This window comes from Mesoplodon bidens, assembly GCF_964165515.1.
Source record: "Mesoplodon bidens genome assembly, chromosome: 4".
NCBI lineage: Eukaryota > Metazoa > Chordata > Mammalia > Artiodactyla > Ziphiidae > Mesoplodon > Mesoplodon bidens.
In genome coordinates, this window is record NC_138160.1 from 154766086 (window position 1) to 154787426 (window position 21341).

A 21341-nucleotide genomic window follows, 5' to 3' on the forward strand; every position below is an offset into this window, starting at 1 on the left:
TGCCTTTTTCTCCTCTTTTTATTTCTTTGCTAATTGAAACTTGGTCATTTGTCTTTAGAGAATTTCCCATATTCAATATTTCATTGCAGTGGTGTCCTTTCCTCTAGTCCCCACTTATCCTGTAAACTGATAGTGAAGTTTTTTTATAGTATTCCTTCTGATAAATACAGAAGGGATGTTAGAAATACACTGTGTTGCTACTCTTTATGAAATACTATATTTGGGCACCAATCATCAGTGGATGCTAAAACCATGAGGGGAAAACTGATGGAGAACTTTAAAATGAAGGGATCAGGCTGAACCTCAGGTTGGCAACCAGATAGATGTGTTGATATGCGTCTGAGGTGGTGCAATAGGAAATACACAGCACCTGTGGGGTATCACTGCCTTTAAAACAAAAAAAAAATGAACTTGGATCTAGTCAAGCCTGTAGATTGAAATTGAAATACAAAGAAGCATCCCGATTCTTTTTGTTCATTTCTTACCTGTCTGTAAATTCTTTGCGGTAGCAGGTCAATGAATTAAAAGAGCTCAGACTTCTTACTAGCATGGTTTCAACTTTAGTCCTAGGTCTTCTCTGTGTTTGGAGGAGTAAGTTACTTTAAAGTAACTGTACTTCCTTACTTGGAATTACTGAGGGATAATATCTGTTATCTAATAGCCAATGCAGGGGACACAGTTTCAATCCCTGGTCTGGGAAAATCCCACATGCCACGGAGCAACTAAGCCCGTACGCCACAACTACTGAGCCCACGCACTGCAACTACTGAAGCCCATGCACCTAGAGGCCGTGCTCTGCAACAAGAGAAGCCACAACAGTGAGAAGCCGGTGCACCACAACTAGAGAAAGCACGCACTCAGCAACAAAGACCCAACACAGCCAAAAATTTAATTTTTTTTTAATCTAGCAGATTACCTGGCTTTTAGTTGACCCACTAGTAAATAGCAGTTATGTACTTTGTTTTCTATAAATGCTTTAACCCCTAGTAAATAGCAGTTACTTTGCTTTCTATAAATGCTTTAACCCAGGTGACTTCATGTTGTTTTAATTTTCCCAGTAATGTTGGTTGTTCCTCTTTAGGGCACCAGGAATTACAAAACTATCAAGAATTCTACTTTTTTTTTCTCTTTTTTTTTTTGTGGTACGCGGGCCTCTCACTATTGTGGCCTCTCCCGTTGCAGAGCACAGGCTCCGGACACACAGGCTCAGTGGCCATGGCTCACGGGCCTAGCCGCTCCACGGCATGTGGGATCTTCCTGGACTGGGGCACAAACCCACGTCCCCTGCATCGACAGGTGGACTCTCAACCACTGCACCGCCAGGGAAGCCCAAGAATTCTACTTTTGACTCTCTATCATAGCAGTTTTTATTGTGACATTTCACTGAAACTGGAAGGGGGAATAGAATTTTCAAAGAATTTTCAAAGAATTTTTCTTTTTTTAACCAATCAAGAATGGTCAACTATTCAGATATATTTTCTTATATTCACTCCTTTCCTGGTTTTAGTTTGTTTTTAAATGTTGCAAGTCTGGGGAGAAGTTATATATAATTAAAAGACTTTAGCATAGATTTAATTGTAAAGGGACACTTTGTTGTCCCTTTGGGATATTTAATCCTAAATCCTAAATATCCCAAAGGAGCAGACACCTCATAGGTCCAGTTCTTTAGATACTATCAACAGCAGTTACATGTAATGAGATTAAAGATTAATTGTAGATTTGGAGGAGTTCCCATGCACCCCTTCCTCCCAGTGGCTTAAAATGTTTCCCATTACAAATATAAATGAAAATTAAGGTTTTTTAACTTAAAAAAAACAGTGCTCCTTTTTTTATCATGAGGTTTGAATTTTATTTTTATTGAAGTATTAGTTTCAAGTATACAGCAAAGTGATTCAGTAATATATATACATATATATGTATATATATATATATATATATATATATATATATATATATATATATATATTCCTTTTCAGATTCTTTTCCATTATAGGTTACTACAAGATATTGAATATAGTTCGCAGTGCTATACAGTAGGTCTTTGTCATTTATTTTATATATAGTAGTGTGTATCTGTGAATCCCAAACTCCTAATTTATCCCTACCCCACTTACCCTTTGGTAACCATTTATTTTCTATGTCTGTAAGTCTATTTCTGTTTTGTACATAAGTTCATTTGTATCATCTTTTTAGATTCCACATATAAGTGATATCAAGATATTTTTCTTTGACTTATTCACTGAGTATGATAACCTCTAGGTCCATCCATGTTGCTGCAAATGCCATTTTTCACTCCTTTTTCATGGCTGAGTAATATTCTAGTGTGTGTGTGTGTGTGTGTGTGTGTGTGTGTCTGTGTGTATCCATTCATCTGTCGATGGACACTTTGGTTGCTTCCATGTCTTGGCTATTGTAAATAGTGATGCTATGAACATTGGGGTGCATGTATCCTTTCAAAGTAGAATTCATTTTCATCTTTTCTGGGTATATGCCCAGGAGTGGGATTGCTGGATCATATGGTAGTTCTAGTTTAGTTTTTTGAGAAACCTCCATGCTGATTTCCATAGTGGTTGCACCAAATTATGTTCCCACCAACAGTGTAGGAGGGTTCCCTTTTCTCCACACCCTCTCCAGCATTTATTTTTTGTAAACTTTTTGATGATGGCAATTCTGACTGGTGGAGGTGATACCTCAGTAGTTTTGATTTGCGTTTCTCTAATAATTAGCAATGCTGAGCATCTTTGTGTGTGTCTGTTGGCCATCTGGATGTCTTCTTTGGAGAAATGTCTATGTAGGTCCATTTTTTGATTGGGTAGTTGGGTTTTTTGTTATTGAGTTGTACGAGCTGTTTGTATATTTTGAAAATTAAGCCCTTGTTGGTCACATCATTTGCAAATATTTTCTCCTAGTCCATAGGTTGTAGTTTTGTTTTGTTTATGGTTTCCTTTGCTGTGCAAAAGCTTATAAGTTTGATGAGGTCCCATTTGTTTATTTTTGCTTTTATTTCTTTTGCCTTGGGAGGCTGTCCTAAGAAAACATTGCTATGATTTATGTCAGAGAATGTTTTGCCTATGTTCTCTTGTAGGAGTTTTATGGTGTCATGTCTTATATTTAAGTCTTTAAGCTATTTTGAGTTTATTTTTTTGTATAGTGTGAGGGAGTGTTCTAACTTCATTGATTTACATGCAGCTGACTGTCCAGCTTTCCCAACACCACTTGCTGAAGAGACTGCCTTTTCTCCATTGTATATTCTTGCCTCCTTTGTCGAAGATTAATTGACCATAAGAGGGTGGGTTTATTTCTGGGCTCTGTATTCTGTTCCATCGATCCATGTCGTTTTTTGTGCCCATACCACACTGTTTGGATTGCTGTAGCTTTTGTAGTATTGTCTGAATTCTGGGAGGGTTATGCCTCCAGCTTTGTTCTTTTCCTTCAGGATTGCTTTGGCAAATCTGGGTCTTTTGTGGTTCTGTATAAATTGTAGGATTATTTATTCTAATTCTGTGAAAACTGTCATGGGTAATTTGATAGGGCTCACATTAAATCTGTAGATTGGTTTGGGTAGTATGGACATTTGAACAATGTTAATTCTTCCACTTTGAGAACATGGGATATCTTTCCATTTCTTTGAGTCATCTTCAGTTTCTTTTATCAATGTTTCACAGTTCTCAGCAAATACGTTTTTCACCTCCTTGGTCAGGTTTATTCCTAGGTTTTTTGTTTTTTGTATTTGATGTGATTATAAAATGAATTGTTTTTTTACTAACTCTTTCTGATATGTCATTATTACTGTAAAGAAGTGCAACAGGTTTCTGTATGTTAATCTTATATCCTGCTACCTTGCTGAATTCATTTATCAGTTCTAATAGCATTTGTGTGGAGTCTTTATGGTTTTCTATATAGAGTATCATTGTCATCTGCATATAATGACAGTTTTCCCTCTTCCCTTCCAATTTAGATACCTTATAAAAAAAAACCCAGTGCTTTTCAACACTGCTGGATTTACTCTTAACTAAAGGCAACATGAGTAGGTACAGTTTTGAGAATGATTGATAATAACAGGCCTAAATGATTAGAGTATGTCATTAATAGAGGAGTTTAATTTTTAAAGATCTTGCTATTAATTTTTAATATTTTTTCAAATTATTTTCAGGAACATTTAAGTTATGTTGTGTGTCCTCACAATAATTGCACACGTGAGAACAATATGACTTGTGTGACAATGCTTACCTGCAGAGTCAGATTGAATTTAGACCCTGGGATTCCCTGTATAGGTAGCAAATTAGGTATTCTCTGTAGTCTCATCTATGAGTTGAAATACTAATACCTAACTTCACGAGTGGTTGTGAGGATTAAATAAGGTAATTTATATAAAGTAGCTGTTATTTTCACCATTTCTTGATTTATACCCTATATTCTTGATTTATACAGTATTGTATAGTCTATAAATGATTTTCTTATCCTTTTGGTTTTAGTCCTATTGGAGCTATATGAAATGACCACAAATAGATACTATTTCCATTTTTATGTTACCATGGTACATCTTTTTTCCATCCATTTATTTATTTATTTATCTATGAAGTGTTTTATGTAGGAAGTATATATTTGGGTCTTGCATTTTTATCTAATCTGACAATCTTTTTTTTAAAAAACATCTTTATTGGAGTATAATTGCTTTACAATGGTGTGTTAGTTTCTGCTGTATAACAAAGTGAATCAGTTATACATATACATACATCCCCATACCTCTTCCCTCTTGCGTCTCCCTCCCTCCCAACCTCCCTATCCCACCCCTCTAGGTGGTCACAAAGCACTGATCTGATCTCCCTGTGCTATGTGGCTGTTTCCCACTAGCTATCTATTTTACATTTGGTAGTGTATATATGTCCATGCCACTCTCTCACTCTGTGCCAGCTTACCCTTCCCCCTCCCCATATCCTCAAGTCCATTCTCAAGTAGGTCTGCATCTTTATTCCCATCTTGCCAATAGGTTCTTCATGATCATTTTTTATGTTTTTTTAGATTCCATATATATGTGTTAGCATATGGTATTTGTTTTATCCTTCTGACTTACTTCACTCTGTATGACAGACTCTAGGTCCATCCACCTCACTACAAATAACTCAATTTCGTTTCTTTTTATGGCTAAGTAATATTCCATTGTATATATGTGCCACAATCTTTGCCTGTTAGTTGTGTTTAGACCATTTATATTTAATGGGATTTTTGATATTTTGGGGTTTAGATTACCATCTTCCTATTTTTTTATTTTTCCCATTTCTTCCCATTTTCCTTTTTCTGCTTTATTTTGAACTGAGTATTTTTCATAATTCTACTTTATTAGCTGGTTTATTAGCTAAACCGTGTGTATGTGTTTGTGTGTGTGCGTGTGTGTGTGTGTTTAGCATGTGCTTTAGAGTTTGTAGTATACATCCTTATCACAGTATGCTTGTAATTGACATCATACTATGTCACATACAGTAAAAGAATCTTGTAACAGTAAACTACCATTTTCCCCTCCTGGGCTTTATACCATTTTGCCATACATTTTACTTAGCCATATGTTAAAACCCTGCAATACATTGTTATTTTTGCCTTAAGCCATCTAATATCTTTTAAAGAGATAATACATGTTCTTTTTTTTTTCTTTTTTTTCAAGCTTTTTCCTTCTGTTACATTTTAGATAGTTTCTACTGCTATATTTTCCTTTTTTAAAAAATATATTTATTTATTTATTTGGCTGTGTTGGATCTCCATTGCTGTGCATGGGCTTTCTCTATTTGCCATGAGCGGGGGTTACTCTTCGTTGCAGTGTGCGGGCTTCTCATTGCGGTGGCTTCTCTTGTTGCAGAGCATGGGCTCTAGGTGCACGGGCTTCAGTAGTTGTGGCTCATGGGCTCTAGAGCGCAGGCTCAGGAGTTGTGATGCACGGGTTTAGTTGCTCCATGGCATGTGGGATCTTCCCGGACTAGGGCTTGAACCTGTGTCCCCTGCATTGGCAGGTGGATTCTTAGTCACTGAGCCACCAGGGAAGTCCCATCTACTGCAACTTTGTTAACCTCCTGCCGTGTCTAACCTACCTTTAATCCCATAGAGTTTAATTTTCATCTCAACATTGTCATTTTAGCCTCTAGATTAGACTTTTAACAAAAATCTTGTGTCTCTACTTAACATGTTCAGTCTCTCCTCTTAGTTCCTTGAACATATAGAATACAGGTATAACCTTTAATATCCTTATCTGCTAATGCTATCATCTCTTTCATTTCTGAGGTGGTTTTGATTGATTGCTGTCTCTCCTATCATGGGTCATATTTTCTTGCTGTTTTGTGTGCCTGGTAATTTTGGCTTTTTGTTTTACCTTGTTGGTTATTGGGTATTTTTATATTCACTTGAGCTTTATTATGGAACATGATTAAATTACTTGAATCATTTTGATCTTTTCAGGTTTGGGGTTTAAGCTTTATTAGGCAGGACGAGAGCAGCATTTAGTCTAGGGCTAGTTTATGCCCACTATTGATGCAAAATCTTTTGAGTACTCTACCCAATGCCCTCTGAATTATAAGGTTTTCCATGCTGGCTGGTGGGAAGAAGAGCTCTCCCTGGCCTGTGGGCTGTGGGGATTGCTTCCTCTCTAATTAGAGTCTCATCCTTTTGAGTGGTTCTGTCCTGGCCCCAGTAGTTTCCTCACAAATGTGATGACCTCAGGCGGAGAGTTCTCTTTCTGTGTGCAGCTCTGCTCTCCAGTCCTCTACCCTGCAAATTCTAACTGCCTCATCTTCTTTGGACTTGCAGCTCCTTCACCTTAGGGTGGCTCTGCCTGGGTCCCCCTTCCTGCACTGTGGCCTGAAAACATCTCTCCATAGAGTAAGGTGGGACAATCCTTGGACTCACTTCATTTTTCCCCCATCTCCCAAGGGTCACTGTCCCTCATTGCCTGATGTCCAGTATCTTGAAAACTGCCGTTTCATATAGTTTGTTTAGTTTTCTAGTTTCAGATTGAGTAAGTCTAGTCCCTGTTGGTATATCCATTTTGCAAACTAGAAAACTGGGGGTCTGAAATAGTAAGTAGCTGTGAGCTATTAGTGGAACCAGAACTGGAATTTACGAATTATACATCAATACCTGATGCTTTTTCCACAATATCATACTGCCTTTTCTAAGTAACAATTTCCTCATGTATTTGAAACTTATCCTTTTAAGACTTAAATCTTAATTTCAACCATTTTGTTGGAAATTTAAAAAAAAATGTTTAAGTACCCCTGCTTTCTTAAACAGAGCATTTTGAATATATCTGAACCTCTTCATTATCAACATTATTTATAATCTTATACAGTGCTTATCAACCCTATCTGACCCAACTAATCCCTTTTGAATAAAATATTTTATAATGCCCTTTTATTCTGAAGAGTCTGAGCCCTTGACAATCATCAGGCTGGGTTGCTGCACTTGCTATTTACAGTTAGGAAGGGCAAAGGAGTGCCAGAAGGTGCCTGGCATATTCCTCCCTGTCCCCACTGTGTAAAACTTGGCTCCTCTCCCTACTGTTGGGGGTCAGTTACTCCTGCCAAAATGGTGACTCTTAGACTTCAGGTCCCTGGACACAGAGTTCAAAGTGCCCTGGGGGGCAGCCATAGCTTGTAGTTGAAAGGATCCTTGTTGTGTGCCCATGCAAGTGTAACACTCTTGAGAAGTAGGACCTCCAATCCTGCAGGGCCCAACTTTGTGAGGACAGCAAGCACAAAATCCCCCAGTGAGTCACGGGACGTGATGGTGAGTGAAGCTACACTTGCTTCTACCCGTTGGTTCCTGGACCCATGCATTATTGGAAAAAAAGGGTCATGTAGAGGTCCCTCTTTTTTTTTTTGTGGTTCGCGGGCCTCTCACTGCTTTGGCCTCTCCCACTGTGGAGCACAGGCTCCGGACGCGCAGGCTCAGTGGCCATGGCTCAGGGGCCCAGCCGCTCTGCGGCATGTGGGATCTTTCCAGAGCGGGGCACGAACCTGTGTCCCCTGGATCGGCAGGCAGTCTCTCAACCACTGCACCACGAGGGAAGCCCGGGGTCCCTCATTTAATGCGTATTCCACATCCTGAAAGATGGCACTGCAGTCTTTTAGCATATTGTCTCTGAATACTCTGAGTTGGTGCTTCACTTGTGCCTTCAAAAGGCAGTTCCAGTGTTCTGTGAGGCTGGCTGCTTCTGGCTGGTGCAGGATGTAATACAACCAGTGGATTCCATGGTCATGGGCTCACTGCCCCTCTTCCTCTGCTGTAAAGTGGGTTCCCTGGTCAGATGCTCTGTTATATAGGACTCCACACCTGTGGAATGGGGAATCTGTATGGATAGTGGTGCTGCCTGAGGCTCTGCAAACAGGGAAGACAATCTCATACCTAGTATAGCTATCCACCCCTGTGAGGGACAAATTGCTGGCCCTTCTGGGATGAAGGGAGTCCAAAGTAGTTGATTTGCCACCAAGTAGCCAGTTGGTCTCCCTGAGGACTAGTGCCTATCGCTGACAGGTTAGCCATTTCAGAGGCAGCAGTAGCTAGATTGACCTTGGTAATCTATATGCATCTTAGGGATGGCAGTGGACTCCTGCCGACCCCCCAGATCTGCTCTCCACCACTCTGACTCAGCTCTCTGCCCTTAGGAGGCTGACCTCTTTGCATTGCATCATCTGGGCTCCCTTGCCCTGTAGGTTTGGTCAGTGGGAGGCCCAGCAGATCAGAGAGTAAGAGGAGAGAGAGATTATCCCCCAGCTCCTTACCTTCCAAGCCATGGTTTTTCAGAGGTGGTATCCCTTGACCAAAGGCCACAGCTCCTGTTGAGCTGACCTTTGTTGAGCTCCGAGCATTCACAGGGTTCCCACACACTTCCTTCTTCTCCCCCCTGTAGCTAGAGATGGTAATGGCCTCCCACTGTTTATACTCCAGAGTGCTTCTTCAACATCCCCTGTTGGCTTCCCTTTATCTGCCCCACCATGTAGACAGTCTCTACAATCAGACTGTCTTCAGTCTGAGGATGCCATCTGTTCCTTCCAGGACCCCAGCTTACAAAATAGAGTATTTTCTGCCTTGTCTTTTAAATTAAGCTGTAGACAGTAAACATATTTTCGCCTTTCCTTAATTCACTTGACAAATATTTGCCAGATCCTGTACTGCTCTTTGAGAAAACAGGGGTGAACAAGACAAATGGATAACTTTGTCTTGTTAATAAAAGGGTAACTTCAAACAGTCTTAAATGATCTTCCTGAGTAATCCTTCTGAGGACTGCGAGTGAAGCCTCCTTAGATTGGACAGTCTGGGTAGGTCTTTTGGAGATAGTGAGGTTTAAGGACCTGAGGACCTTGACCTAAAGGAGGAACTTGCTCAAAGATCGAGAGCAGGATATTCCAGATAGTGAGGCTGTAGGCAAGGGCAGAGGTCAAAGGGACCAGTGAGCTTGGCTTGTTTAATACACAGAAGCTTCTGGAATATGGTGAACAATACATGCAGGTGATGGGCAATTTGCCTATGTGTTTGTAGCAAGAATGATGTGCCCACTTGTAACATGGTGTTGGCCTCTTTTCAAAGAAGACAATCCAGTTTGCTGAGCAAGTACTTTTCAGACAATTTATTGGGCATACGCTAGATCTTAGCAAGATCTATCTCTGTATAACTACTTAACTGTGACCCCAAGTTACCTAAGGTCACAGCTACAAAGTTGCAGAGGTGAGATGCCAGCCATTTGTTTTATTCCAATCTTGGAGGTAACTTTCCCCTCCAAATTCAGGAGTTAACTAGGAATATGTCAGCTGAATGTCCTCAACAGCGTTAAGTGATAAGTAATCTATCCAAAGACGCTAATAAATCCAAAGATACCCAGAGAGTGGGAAGATATAACAGGTCTTGTTTTCAAAAACGGCTGTGGATTTGCCCAAATTACAAAGGTCCAAGCAAGTCTGTTGTTTTTATTTGATTATTACTGGAGTTAGTGGGAGAGTTATGTGGGACCCATTTTAGGATACAATATGCCTGGTAGGAATCTGAGCCAGCAGAGAATGTGCTTGACTTCCAGCCTTGCCCCCCTTTCTTGAAAAAGACAGTTCCGGCCATTTGATTCTCATTCAGGCTTTCCTACTTTACCCCTGGGGTGTGCATTTGCATCAGAATCGCAGTATAGGTTAAATGTGGTGCATACTAGATGATTATTTTTGGCCAAGTGGTGTTTCCACTACAGAATTAAGCCATCAGCTCATCAAAAGTTGGAGTTCTTTTCCCCTATCTTTTGCATTTGTTAAAGCCTAAATTTTCTCAAATGAAAGACTTCTCTAGGTCAGGAACAAGGTCTTACAATTTGTTTCCAGCACCGCATGTCTGGCACATAAAAAATGGTGAGAGTATTAAATATTCTAAGAGGCATCCTTCCACTGGGCTCAATCCCGACCCTGACTGTGTCTGTAAATATGAATGCACAAGAGGTCGCTTTCCACCACCAAGCGGCGCTAGGGCACCATCTAGAAAGGATTCACTAAGTTTTCCACAGGGTTTGAAGTTTCGTACTTCAAAACTTCTGACACTTCAAAGTGTCAGGTTAATTCACAAGTCGAGGGGAATTTTCCCAACAAATGAATGATGTCGCAGCCAGGGGTAGGCTGCAGAAGGCGCTCTGAGTCTCTGGGTGCACCACAGACCTTTGGGATCACAGCTGGAACTCGGGCTGTGGAGTCGCAGAGGTGCATGTGCGGGAGTGGGTGCAGCCCAACGTCCAGGTGAGGGCGGAGGTGCGTGCTGCGCGCGGGGTCAGCCAGGTACGCGCTGTGGGTCTCCGAGGAGCCAGCTCCGTTTCCAACCCCGCCCCCTCGCCGCACAGTGCCGGCCTGGCCGCTCCTCCCCTGGGTGGGTCCCGGCTCCTCTTCTGGCAGGGTCTATTTGCATAGAGGAAACTGCCCAAAGAGGCCGCTGTGGAGGAGCTGGCGGCAGGGAAGGGGGCGTGCGCCGTAGTCCGCTGCTGCCCAGAGGCCAAGCCCCGTGCCGGGCCGACCTCATGCCTCAGGCTCTCCAGCACGCTCAGACAACGTCCCCGGCTCTGTGCACCGTCCTCTCTGAGAGTCCACCCGCGATGAGCACACCGTGAGTCCAGGCCAGGGCGCCGGCGGCAACGCGCAGAAGGGCTGCCAGATGGGCAGCGGCGGTGCGCGGCTCCCCGCGACAGCAGCCGGGACCTGGGCGGTGAGCGCGCTTTGCCTGCTGCTCTCCACCGGCTCGGCGGTCGCCTGCCTGCTGCTGGGTGTCCAGGCTGCCGCGCTGCAGGGCCGGGTGGCGGCACTCGAGGAAGAGCGGGAGCTGCTGTGGCGCGCGGGGTCGCCGGACACCCAGGTCGCCTGGGCCGAGCCACAACTGGAGCACCTGCTGCGCAAGGTAAGTCGCCGAGCCCGGGGCTGGGAGTGTCCGTGGGCTGGGAGCTGTCGCGGTGAGGAGCGGTCGCCCGCCAGCCGTGAGCGCCCAAGTCCGTCCGAACAGCCTGCGCGGGGTTGGGGGTGGGGTGGGGTGGGGAGGGAGGCTGGGATGCTAGTGGCCGAGGGGTCCTGCTGTTCCCGCTCCAGCCTCAGGGTCGGCCTGCGTGAAAAACGACCTAGAAGGGCTGTTTCGTGGACGAGCAGAGGGAGGAAGAGGAAAGACTGCGGGCTTTGAAATAACTGATTTGGGGGCGAGTCTCCACGGGTGTGTGAGCTCGGACCGGTGGCTTCCCGCCTGCATTAAGGGCCTGCCTTCCTACCTGTGCCGGGATAATGAAGAAGCTCTTGAGGGAAGTGTGTGGTGACTTCTGTCACTGGTAGCAGCTACTGTTCCCAACGCTTATATACCTGCAGAGGTGTGGGGCCCCCAGCAGACCGGAGGTTTCCTGGTGGCAGGAAACCTCAGTCAGAACCTGGACGGGGCCCTTGGAGGGACATGGTCAATCCAACCTGCCCTGTCCACCCTACGGCCCCTCAGGAAAGTGTTTCAGAACAGCTCCATCTTGGAGATGCTGTGCTGTGCCTGGGGTTGCTTGGGCTCAGTGCTCACCCAGGGCAACCCAGACCTGAGGGGGTGCCAACATCAGCTTGGCAGGGTGAGGGGAATAAAAAACAGTCCGGGCCAAAAAATACAGACTCTGGATTCGGTCGAAGCCACCTAGGCGATGCCACCTGGGCATTGTGGACCCAGCAGATGCTGAGTTTCCTTGCTGGAAGCATCATATGAGACTCTCTGACACTTCTGTTAAGGTTGCTGCTATGTGTCTTCAAAGCAGGAGCCACATTTGGGACTTCAAATCTCTCACCCATCATGCTGATCAAAACCTCCAGCAGGGCACCTCCCCATAGAACAGTGGTGGTAGACTGGCCAGAGTGCCCCTGTTTGTGCTGGCCTCCCTTGCCTGAGCCATCCTCTTCTTCCTAGGAAAGGCAGCTACCCCAAGGTCGCAAGCATACTCCCCAAAGGTGTATCCTCAACTGTAGTATGAATAGCACCACAGTGTTTCAAGGTAGAGGAGAGGATGGGCAGGGTTGTTACTACCATTTCCCCTGAACTGTGCCCAGCTGTGATCTTTATTAATGTAGCTGTGTATCCATTTTTGAGTTAATTTGGATTCTTTAAGGTGAACGGGAGAAGACTGTACCATGCCTTTGTGTTCACCATACCTATTTCTTAGTCACTTTAATTTAAGCCAGTATTACATCTCTTCTAACTTGGTTTTGGGCAAAATTGCTGCTTCATGAAATGATTTCCTATGTTCCTCTTGAAAGTGCCTGCAGACTTTAGAAATCTCTCTGCAGCCCTGCTGGCAACTCCTGGTGATGTTTTCATAATTGCAGCCCATTACCTTTTTGCAGATCCTTAGAGACAAGGATGTTGAATTGATTTATGGAGGGCCAGTAAAATTTCTCCCTGTTAGTGCTATAACTGTGGCTGTTCTTTCGAATGGGGGTCCCCCTTTTACTTAATAAAAAATAAACTGCAAGCTTTGATTGAGTAAATCAGAAATCGCAGTAAAACCTTTTAGAAGGAACTTGCAAATTGTGTCCATTCTAATAGGGAGGGCAGTCCTGGGAAAGCAGCCACTGATGAGATTTTCAAGTCCTGAACTATGCAGATCATAGGAGGCTTCATCCTGCTTTCAAGGAGTTACTGGGCAGAGTATTCCCCCTCTCTCTCCCTCTCTGTTTCTCTCTCACCCTCTCTGTTTCTCTCTCTCTCTCTCTCTCTCTCGCTCCATACCACCCTCCCCCCCCCCACTTTCCTCTTCATTAGTGAGGGGAAGGGAAAATTTGAAATACTGGGATTTCCACTTGAAATTTGCTATAGCATTCTGCAGGCTATACCATTAGCATAGGACACATCTTAACACTTCGTGCTACTAGCTAACCAAATTTGGTGTTGAGGAGTCTCTACTTGGAGCATCTGAGATGCCACACTATGAATGCAGTTGGGGTTCAGCTTCTGGCTGTTTGAGTGTCCCTCTGAAAAGGCATCTCTTTCCCAGGGCACCAGTCTGTTCCTGCTCCTAGCCATTCTTCTTACAAATGTCACTGGATGCGAAATGTACATGGCCTGGCCAGGGACCCTGAGAGTCCCTGGCTGAGATGAGGGGACACATGGCAGGTGCATGGTGGGAGTCGGTAATTGGGTTTAAATAGATGTGAAGATAATTTAGAAAAACTCCTCGATATGAAGGACAAATAAATAATGAACTGAAAATCTCTTAAAGAAAGAACCTTTGTACTTGAACATGTTTTTCAGTTCTAATTTGTTCTCAGTGAAGCATCCTTTCAGCCTGTGCTGAAGTAGTTGTGTATGTGAGGATGCCTGCAGCTTGTCCTTTACCAACAAGCTTGTTTTCAGAGAATAGAAATCCTTACCAACCATACACAACTTTAATGTCAGAAAAAAATAAGGAAACAATAAGCCAACAGAAGCCACTGTTAATATGGGACCCACTGTCTTTGTTCCCTTGGGAACAGAACTGTGAAATAACTTCTTTGGGACTGGCTGATGTGCCTGATAATGTAGATATAGAAGCTACAAAAAAGGGATATTCATGATAACTCATCATTATTAAAGACCCTTCCCATGGTACAAAATAAAGAAATGGTTTTCAGAAAATAAAGCAAGATTATTGAGCAAGAGTCATTAACAATAGTATCTTCAGTATGACCCCAAAATATAAATGCAAAACAAGCATATGATATTATGCTTTTAAAGTGCTTTAAAGAGCTTGCCTCGGTAATCAACCCCCCCATTAGTTATACCTATAGTTACAGTATTATAAAGCTTAAATTTTAGAGTATATAAAATAGCTGCTATACTACAGCAAAAATTTTAATGCAAGAATTAAAGAAATATTTAGTTGTATTCAGAGGAAACTATTTTCAGCTTACGAGTGATTTATTGTTGGCTGTTGGTCTTCCATTCTCCAGACCAATCAGTTTGAAAACAAGAAAAACCCAGAGACTCAGGGTAAAATTCAAGCCCTTTCCTTCCCTACCATCAACTATATATATTGGTTAAGTTACCATAAAACCCAGAATCAAATGTAGCTTTTTTTGGCCTCTGTGGCAGCTTTTCACTTATCAGGACTGCTCTAAGGTGTATGCTTTAATAAAAATGCCAATTTTTGAATCCCATGGCACAATTGGAGATGGAGTATAAATCATAGCTACATTTGTTTCCTTGACATTTCCTAGCTGCCAAACCAAAGAAGTTTATAGTTACTTCCTGGCATGCTCACTTTATCTCTCCACTCTTTTTTTTTCTTGTTTTTTTTGCAGAAGTTTAGGAGAACTTTATAATAATAGCAGCACATTTAGAATGAGCCAACTGTTGGGACATTCCTTTCACAGATATATTTTGGAATTGTTGAATTGGACTTTTACACATTAACTTTGAAGATTTGCAACATCGCTCCTGAAGTTCGGGGATCTGAAAGCTGAATGAATTTACACCAGCAGGCAGAGAGGGGTAGATGATAAATGGGGTTTCAGTCCCACTATTTACTAGTCCTGGCATCTAACCTCTTCAACTTCCTGAGCTCCTGCTTCCTCTTCCCTAATACGATGGTCGCAACTACCTGTGTACTGATGAGCAAATAAGATAATGTAGAGGAAAGTGGTGGTCAGTAAGTCTTTGATGGTCAGTACCAAAATCCCCAAGTGTGATTCCTTAAACAGTACAGTCATTGAATTATCTTGCATAACCTGAGAATCCTGGAAGTCAGCCTGCAGATCCTGGGTTAGTTCAATAACTTGGCCATGACTGGGTGCCAGGTGATTCTCTGCCATTCTCTCTCTTTTTTTTTTTTTTTTGGTTTGGTTTTGTTTACCCTGTCACTTTATTTTTATTTCTTTTTGGTTTTTTTTCCTCTCAACTTTACATATAATTTCTTTTTTCTTAACATCTTTATTGGAGTATAATTGCTTTACAATGGTGTGCTAGTTTCTGCTTTATAACAAAGTGAATCAGTTATACATATACATATGTTCCGATATCTTCTCCCTCTTGCATCTCCCTCCCAATCCCACCCATCCAGGTGGTCACAAAGCACCGAGCTGATCTCTCTGTGCCATGCGGCTGCTTCCCAGTAGCTATCTATTTTACATTTGGTAGTGCATATATGTCCATGCCACTCTCTCATTTTCTTACAGCTTACCCTTCCCCCTCCCCATATCCTCAAGTCCATTCTCTAGTAGGTCTGTGTCTTTATTCCCATCTTACCCCTAGGTATTTCATGACATGTTTTTTTCTTATATTCCATTATATATGTGTTAGCATATGGTATTTTTCTTTCTCTTTCTGACTTACTTCACTCTGTATGACAGACTCTAGGTCCATCCACCTCACAACAAATAACTCAATTTCACTTCTTTTTATGGCTGAGTAATATTCCATTGTAAATATGTGCCACATCTTCTTTATCCATTCCTCCGATGATGAACACTTAGGTTGCTTCCATCTCTGGGCTATTGTAAATAGAAATTCAGTGAACATTTTGGTACATGACTCTCTTTGAATTATGGTTTTCTCAGGGTATATGCCCAGTAGTGGGATTGCTGGGTCATATGGTAGTTCTATTTGTAGTTTTTAAAGGAACCTCCATACTGTTCTCCATAGTGGCTGTACCAAATTACATTCCCACCAGCTGTGCAAGAGTGTTCCCTTTTCTGCACACCCTCTCCAGCATTTATTGTTTGTAGATGTTTTGATGATGGCCATTCTGAGTGGTGTGAGATGATATCTCATTGTAGTTTTGATTTGCATTTCTCTAATGATTAATGATGTTGAGCATTCTTTCATGTGTTTGTTGGCAGTCTGTGTATCTTCCTTGGAGAAATGTCTGTTTAGGTCTTTTGCCCATTTTTGGATTGTGTTGCATGAGCTGCTGGTAAATTTTGGAGACTAATCCTTTGTCAGTTGCTTCATTTGCAAATATTTTCTCCCATTCTGAGGGTTGTCTTTTGGTCTTGTTTATGGTTTCCTTTGCTGTGCAAAAGCTTTGAAGTTTCATTAGGTCACATTTGTTTATTTTTGTTTTTTTATCCATTTCTCTATGAGGTGGGTCCAAAAGGATCTTGCTGTGATTTATGTCATAGAGTGTTCTACCTATGTTTTCCTCTAAGAGTTTGATAGTTTCTGGCCTTACATTTAGGTCTTTAATCCATTTTGAGCTTATTTTACTGTATGGTGTTAGGGAGTGATCTAATCTCATACTTATACATGTACCTGTCCAGTTTTCCCAGCACCAATTATTGAAGAGGCTGTCCTTTCTCCACTGTACATTCCTGCCTCCTTTACCAAAGATAAGGTGACCATATGTGCGTGTGTTTATCTCTGGGCTTTCTATCCTTTTCCATTGATCTCTCTTTCTGTTTTTGTGCCAGTACCATACTGTCTTGATTACTGTAGCTTTGTCGTATAGTCTGAAGTCAGGGAGCCTGGTTCCTCCAGTTCCTTTTTCTTTCTCAAGATTGCTTTGGCTATTCGGGGTCTTTTGTGTTTCCATACAAATTGTGAAATTTTTTGTTCTAGTTCTGTGAAAAATGCCAGTGGTAGTTTGAAAGGGATTGCATTGAATCTGTAGATTGCTTTGGGTAGAAGAGTCATTTTCACAATGTTGATTCTCCCAATCCAAGAACATGGTATATCTCTCCATCTATTTGTATCATCTTTAATTTCTTTCATCAGTCTTATAATTTTCTGCTTACAGGTCTTTTGTCTCCTTAGGTAGGTTTATTCCTACCTATTTTATTCTTTTTCTTGCAGCGGTAGTTGGGAGTGTTTTGTTGATTTCACTTTCAGCTTTTTCATCATTAGTGTACAGGAATGCCAGATATTTCTGTGCATTAATTTTGTATCCTGCTACTTTACCAAATTCATTGATTAGCTCTAGTAGTTTTCTGGTAGCGTCTTTAGGATTCTCTATGTATAGTATCATGTCATCTGCAAACAGTGACAGCTTTACTTCTTCTTTTCCAATTTGGATTCCTTATATTTCCTTTTCTTCTCTGATTGCTGTGGCTAAAACTTCCAAAACTATGTTGAATAAGAGCGGTGAGTGTGGGCAACCTAGTTTTGTTCCTGATCTTAGTGGAAATGCTTTCAGTGATTCACCATTGAGGATGATGTTGGCTGTGGATTTGTCATATATGCCCTTTATTATATTGAGGAAAGTTCCCTCTATGCCTACTTTCTGCAGGGTTATTATCATAAATAGGTGTTGCGTTTTGTCGAAAGCTTTCTCTGCATCTATTGAGATGATCATATGGTTTTTCTCCTTCAATTGGTAAATATGGTTTATCATGTTGATTGTTTTGCATATATTGAAGAATCCTTGCATTCCTGGAATGAACCCCACTTGATCATGGTGTATGATCCTTTTAATGTGCTGTTGGATTCTGTTTGCTAGTATTTTGTTGAGGATTTTGGCATCTATATTCATCGGTGATATTGGCCTGTAACTCTTTCTTTGTGACATCCTTGTCTGGTCTTGGTATCAGGGTGATTGTGGCCTCGTAGAATGAGTTTGGGAGTTTTCCTCCCTCTGCTATATTTTGAAAGAGTTTGAGAAGCATCACTGTTACCTCTTCTCTAAATGTTAGATAGAATTCCCCTGTAAAGCCATCTGGTCCTGGGCTTTTGATTGTTGGAAGATTTTAATCACATTTTTAATTTCTGTGCTTGTGATTGGTCTGTTCATATTTTCTATTTCTTCCTGATTCAGTCTCGGAAGGTTGTGCATTTCTAAGAATTTGTACATTTCTTCCAGGTTGTCCATTTTATTGACGTAGAGTTGCTTGTAGTAATCTCTCATGATCTTTTGTATTTCTGCAGTGTCAGTTGTTACTTCTCCTTTTTCATTTCTAATTCTATTGATTTGAGTCTTCTCCCTTTTTTTCTTGATGAGTCTGGCTAATGGTTTTTCAATTTTGTTTATCTTCTCAAAGAACCAGCTTTTAGTTTTATTGATCTTTGCTATGGTTTCCTTCATTTCTTTTTCATTTATTTCTGATCTGATCTTTATGATTTATTTCCTTCCGCTAACTTTGGGGGTTTTTGTTCTTCTTGCTCTAATTGCTTTAGGTGCAAGTTTCGGTTGTTTATTTGAGATGTTTCCTGTTTCTTAAGGTAGGATTGTGTTGCTATAAACTTCCCTCTTAGAACTGCTTTTGCTGCATCCCATAGGTTTTGGGTCGCCCTGTCTCCATTGTCATTTGTTTCTAGGTATTTTTTGATTTCCTCTTTGACTTCTTCAGTGATCACTTCGTTATTAAATAGTGTATTGTTTAGCCTCCATGTGTTTGTATTTTTTACAGAGCTTTTCCTGTAATTGATATCTAGTCTTATAGCATTGTGGTCAGAAAAGATACTTGATACAATTTCAATTTTCTTCAATTTACCAAGGCTTGATTTGTGACCCAAGATATGATCTATCCTGGAGAATGTTCCATGAGCACTTGAGGAAAATGTGTATTCTGTTGTTTTTGCATGGAATGTCCTATAAATATCCATTAAGTCCATCTTGTTTAATGTATCATTTCAAGCTTGTGTTTCCTTATTTATTTTCATTTTGGATTATCTGTCCATTGGTGAAAGTGTGGTGTTAAAGTCCCCTACTATGAATGTGTTACTGTTGACTTCCCCTTTTATGGCTGTTAGTATTTGCCTTATGTATTGAGGTGCTTCTATGTTGGGTGCATAAATATTTTCAGTTGTTAGATCTTCTTCTTGGATCGATCCCTTGATCATTATGTAGTGTCCTTCTTTGTCTCTTCTAATAGTCTTTATTTTAAAGTCTATTTTGTCTGATATGAGAATTGCTACTCCAGCTTTCTTTTGATTTCCATTTGCATGGGATATCATTTTTCCATTCTCTCACTTTCAGTCTGTATGTGTCTCTGGATCTGAAGTGGGTCTCTTGTAGACAGCATATATATGGGTCTTGTTTTTGTATCCATTCAGCCAGTCTGTGTCTTTTGGTGGGAGCATTTAATCCATTTACATTTAAGGTAATTATCGATATGTATGTTCCTATTCCCATTTTCTTAATTTTTTTGTGTTTGTTATTATAGGTATATTCCTTCTCTTGTGTTTCTTGCCTAGAGAAGATCCTTTAGCATGTGTTGTGAAGCTGGTTTTGTGGTGCTGAGCTCTCTCAGCTTTTGCTTGCCTGTAAAGATTTTAATTTCTCCATCAAATCTGAATGAGATCCTTGCTGGGTAGAGTAATCTTGGTTGCACTTTTTTCTCCTTCATCACTTTAAATATGTCCTGCCAGTCCCTTCTGGCTTGCAGAGTTTCTGCTGAAAGATCAGCTGTTAACCTGATGGGGATTCCCTTGTGTGTTATTTGTTGTTTTTCCCTTGCTGCTTTTAATATGTTTTCTTTGCATGTAATTTTTGACAGTTTGATTAATATATGTCTTGGCAGGGTTTCTCCTTGGATTTATCCTGTATGGGACTCTGTGCTTCCTGGACTTGATTAACTATTTCCTTCCCCATATTAGGGAAGTTTTCAACTATAAGCTCTTCAAATATTTTCTCAGTCCCTTTCTTTTTCTCTTCTTCTTCTGGAACCCCTAAAATTCGGATGTTGGTGCCTTTAATGTTGTCCTAGAGGTTTTTTTCTTTATTCTGCTCTGAAGTAGTTATTTCCACTATTTTATCTTCCAGCTCACTTATCCGTTCTTCTGCCTCAGTTATTCTGCTGTTGATCCCATCTAGAGTATTTTTAATTTCATTTATTTTGTTTTTCATCATTGCTTGTTTCATCTTTAGTTCTTCTAGGTCCTTGTTAAATGCTTCTTGCATTTTCTCTATTCTGTTTCCAAGATTTGGGACCTTATATACTATCATTATTCTGAATTATTTTCCAGGTAGACTGCCTATTTCCTCTTCATTTGTTAGGTCTGGTGGGTTTTTATCTTGCTCCTTCATCTGCTGTGTGATTTTCTGTCTTCTCATTTTGCTTATCTTACTGTGTTTGGGGTCTCCTTTTCTCAGGCTGCAGGTTCATACTTCCCTTTGGTTTTGGTGTCTGTCCCCAGTGGCTAAAGTTTGTTCAGCGGGTTGTGTAAGCTTCCTGGTGGAGGGGACTAGTGCCTGTGTTCTGGTGGATGAAGCTGGATCTTGTCTTTGTGGTGGGCAGGTCCACGTCTGGTGGTTTGTTTTGGGGTGTCTGTGGACTTACTATGATTTTAGGCAGCCTCTCTGCTAATGGGTGGGGTTGTGTTCCTGTCTTTCTAGTTGTTTGGCATAGGGTGTCCAGCACTGTAGCTTGCTGGTCGTTGAGTGAAGCTGGGTGCTGGTGTTGAGATGGAGAACTCTGTGAGATTTTCGCCATTTGATATTATGTGGAGCTGGGAGGTCTCTTGTGGACCCGTGTCCTGAGGTTGGCTCTACCACCTCAGAGGCACAGCACTGACTCCTGGCTGCAGCACCAAGAGCCTTTCATCCACACGGCTCAGAATAAAAGGGAGAAAAAGTAGAATGAAATAAATAAATAATTAATTAAAGAAACAAAGAAAGAAAAGAGGAAGGACGAAAGAAAGAAAGAAAGAAAGATGATAAAATAAAACAAAATAATATAAAATAAAATAGAGTTATTAAAATAAAAATAATTACTAAGAAAAAGAATTTTTTTAAGTAAAAAAAAAAGGACGGATAGAACCCTAGGACAAATGGTGAAAGCAAAGCTATACAGACAAAATCTCACACAGAAGCATACACATACACACTCTCAAAAAGAGGAAAGGTGGAAAAAATAATAAATCTTGCACTCAAAGTCCACCTCCTCAATTTGGGATGATTTGTTGTCTATTCATGTGTTCCA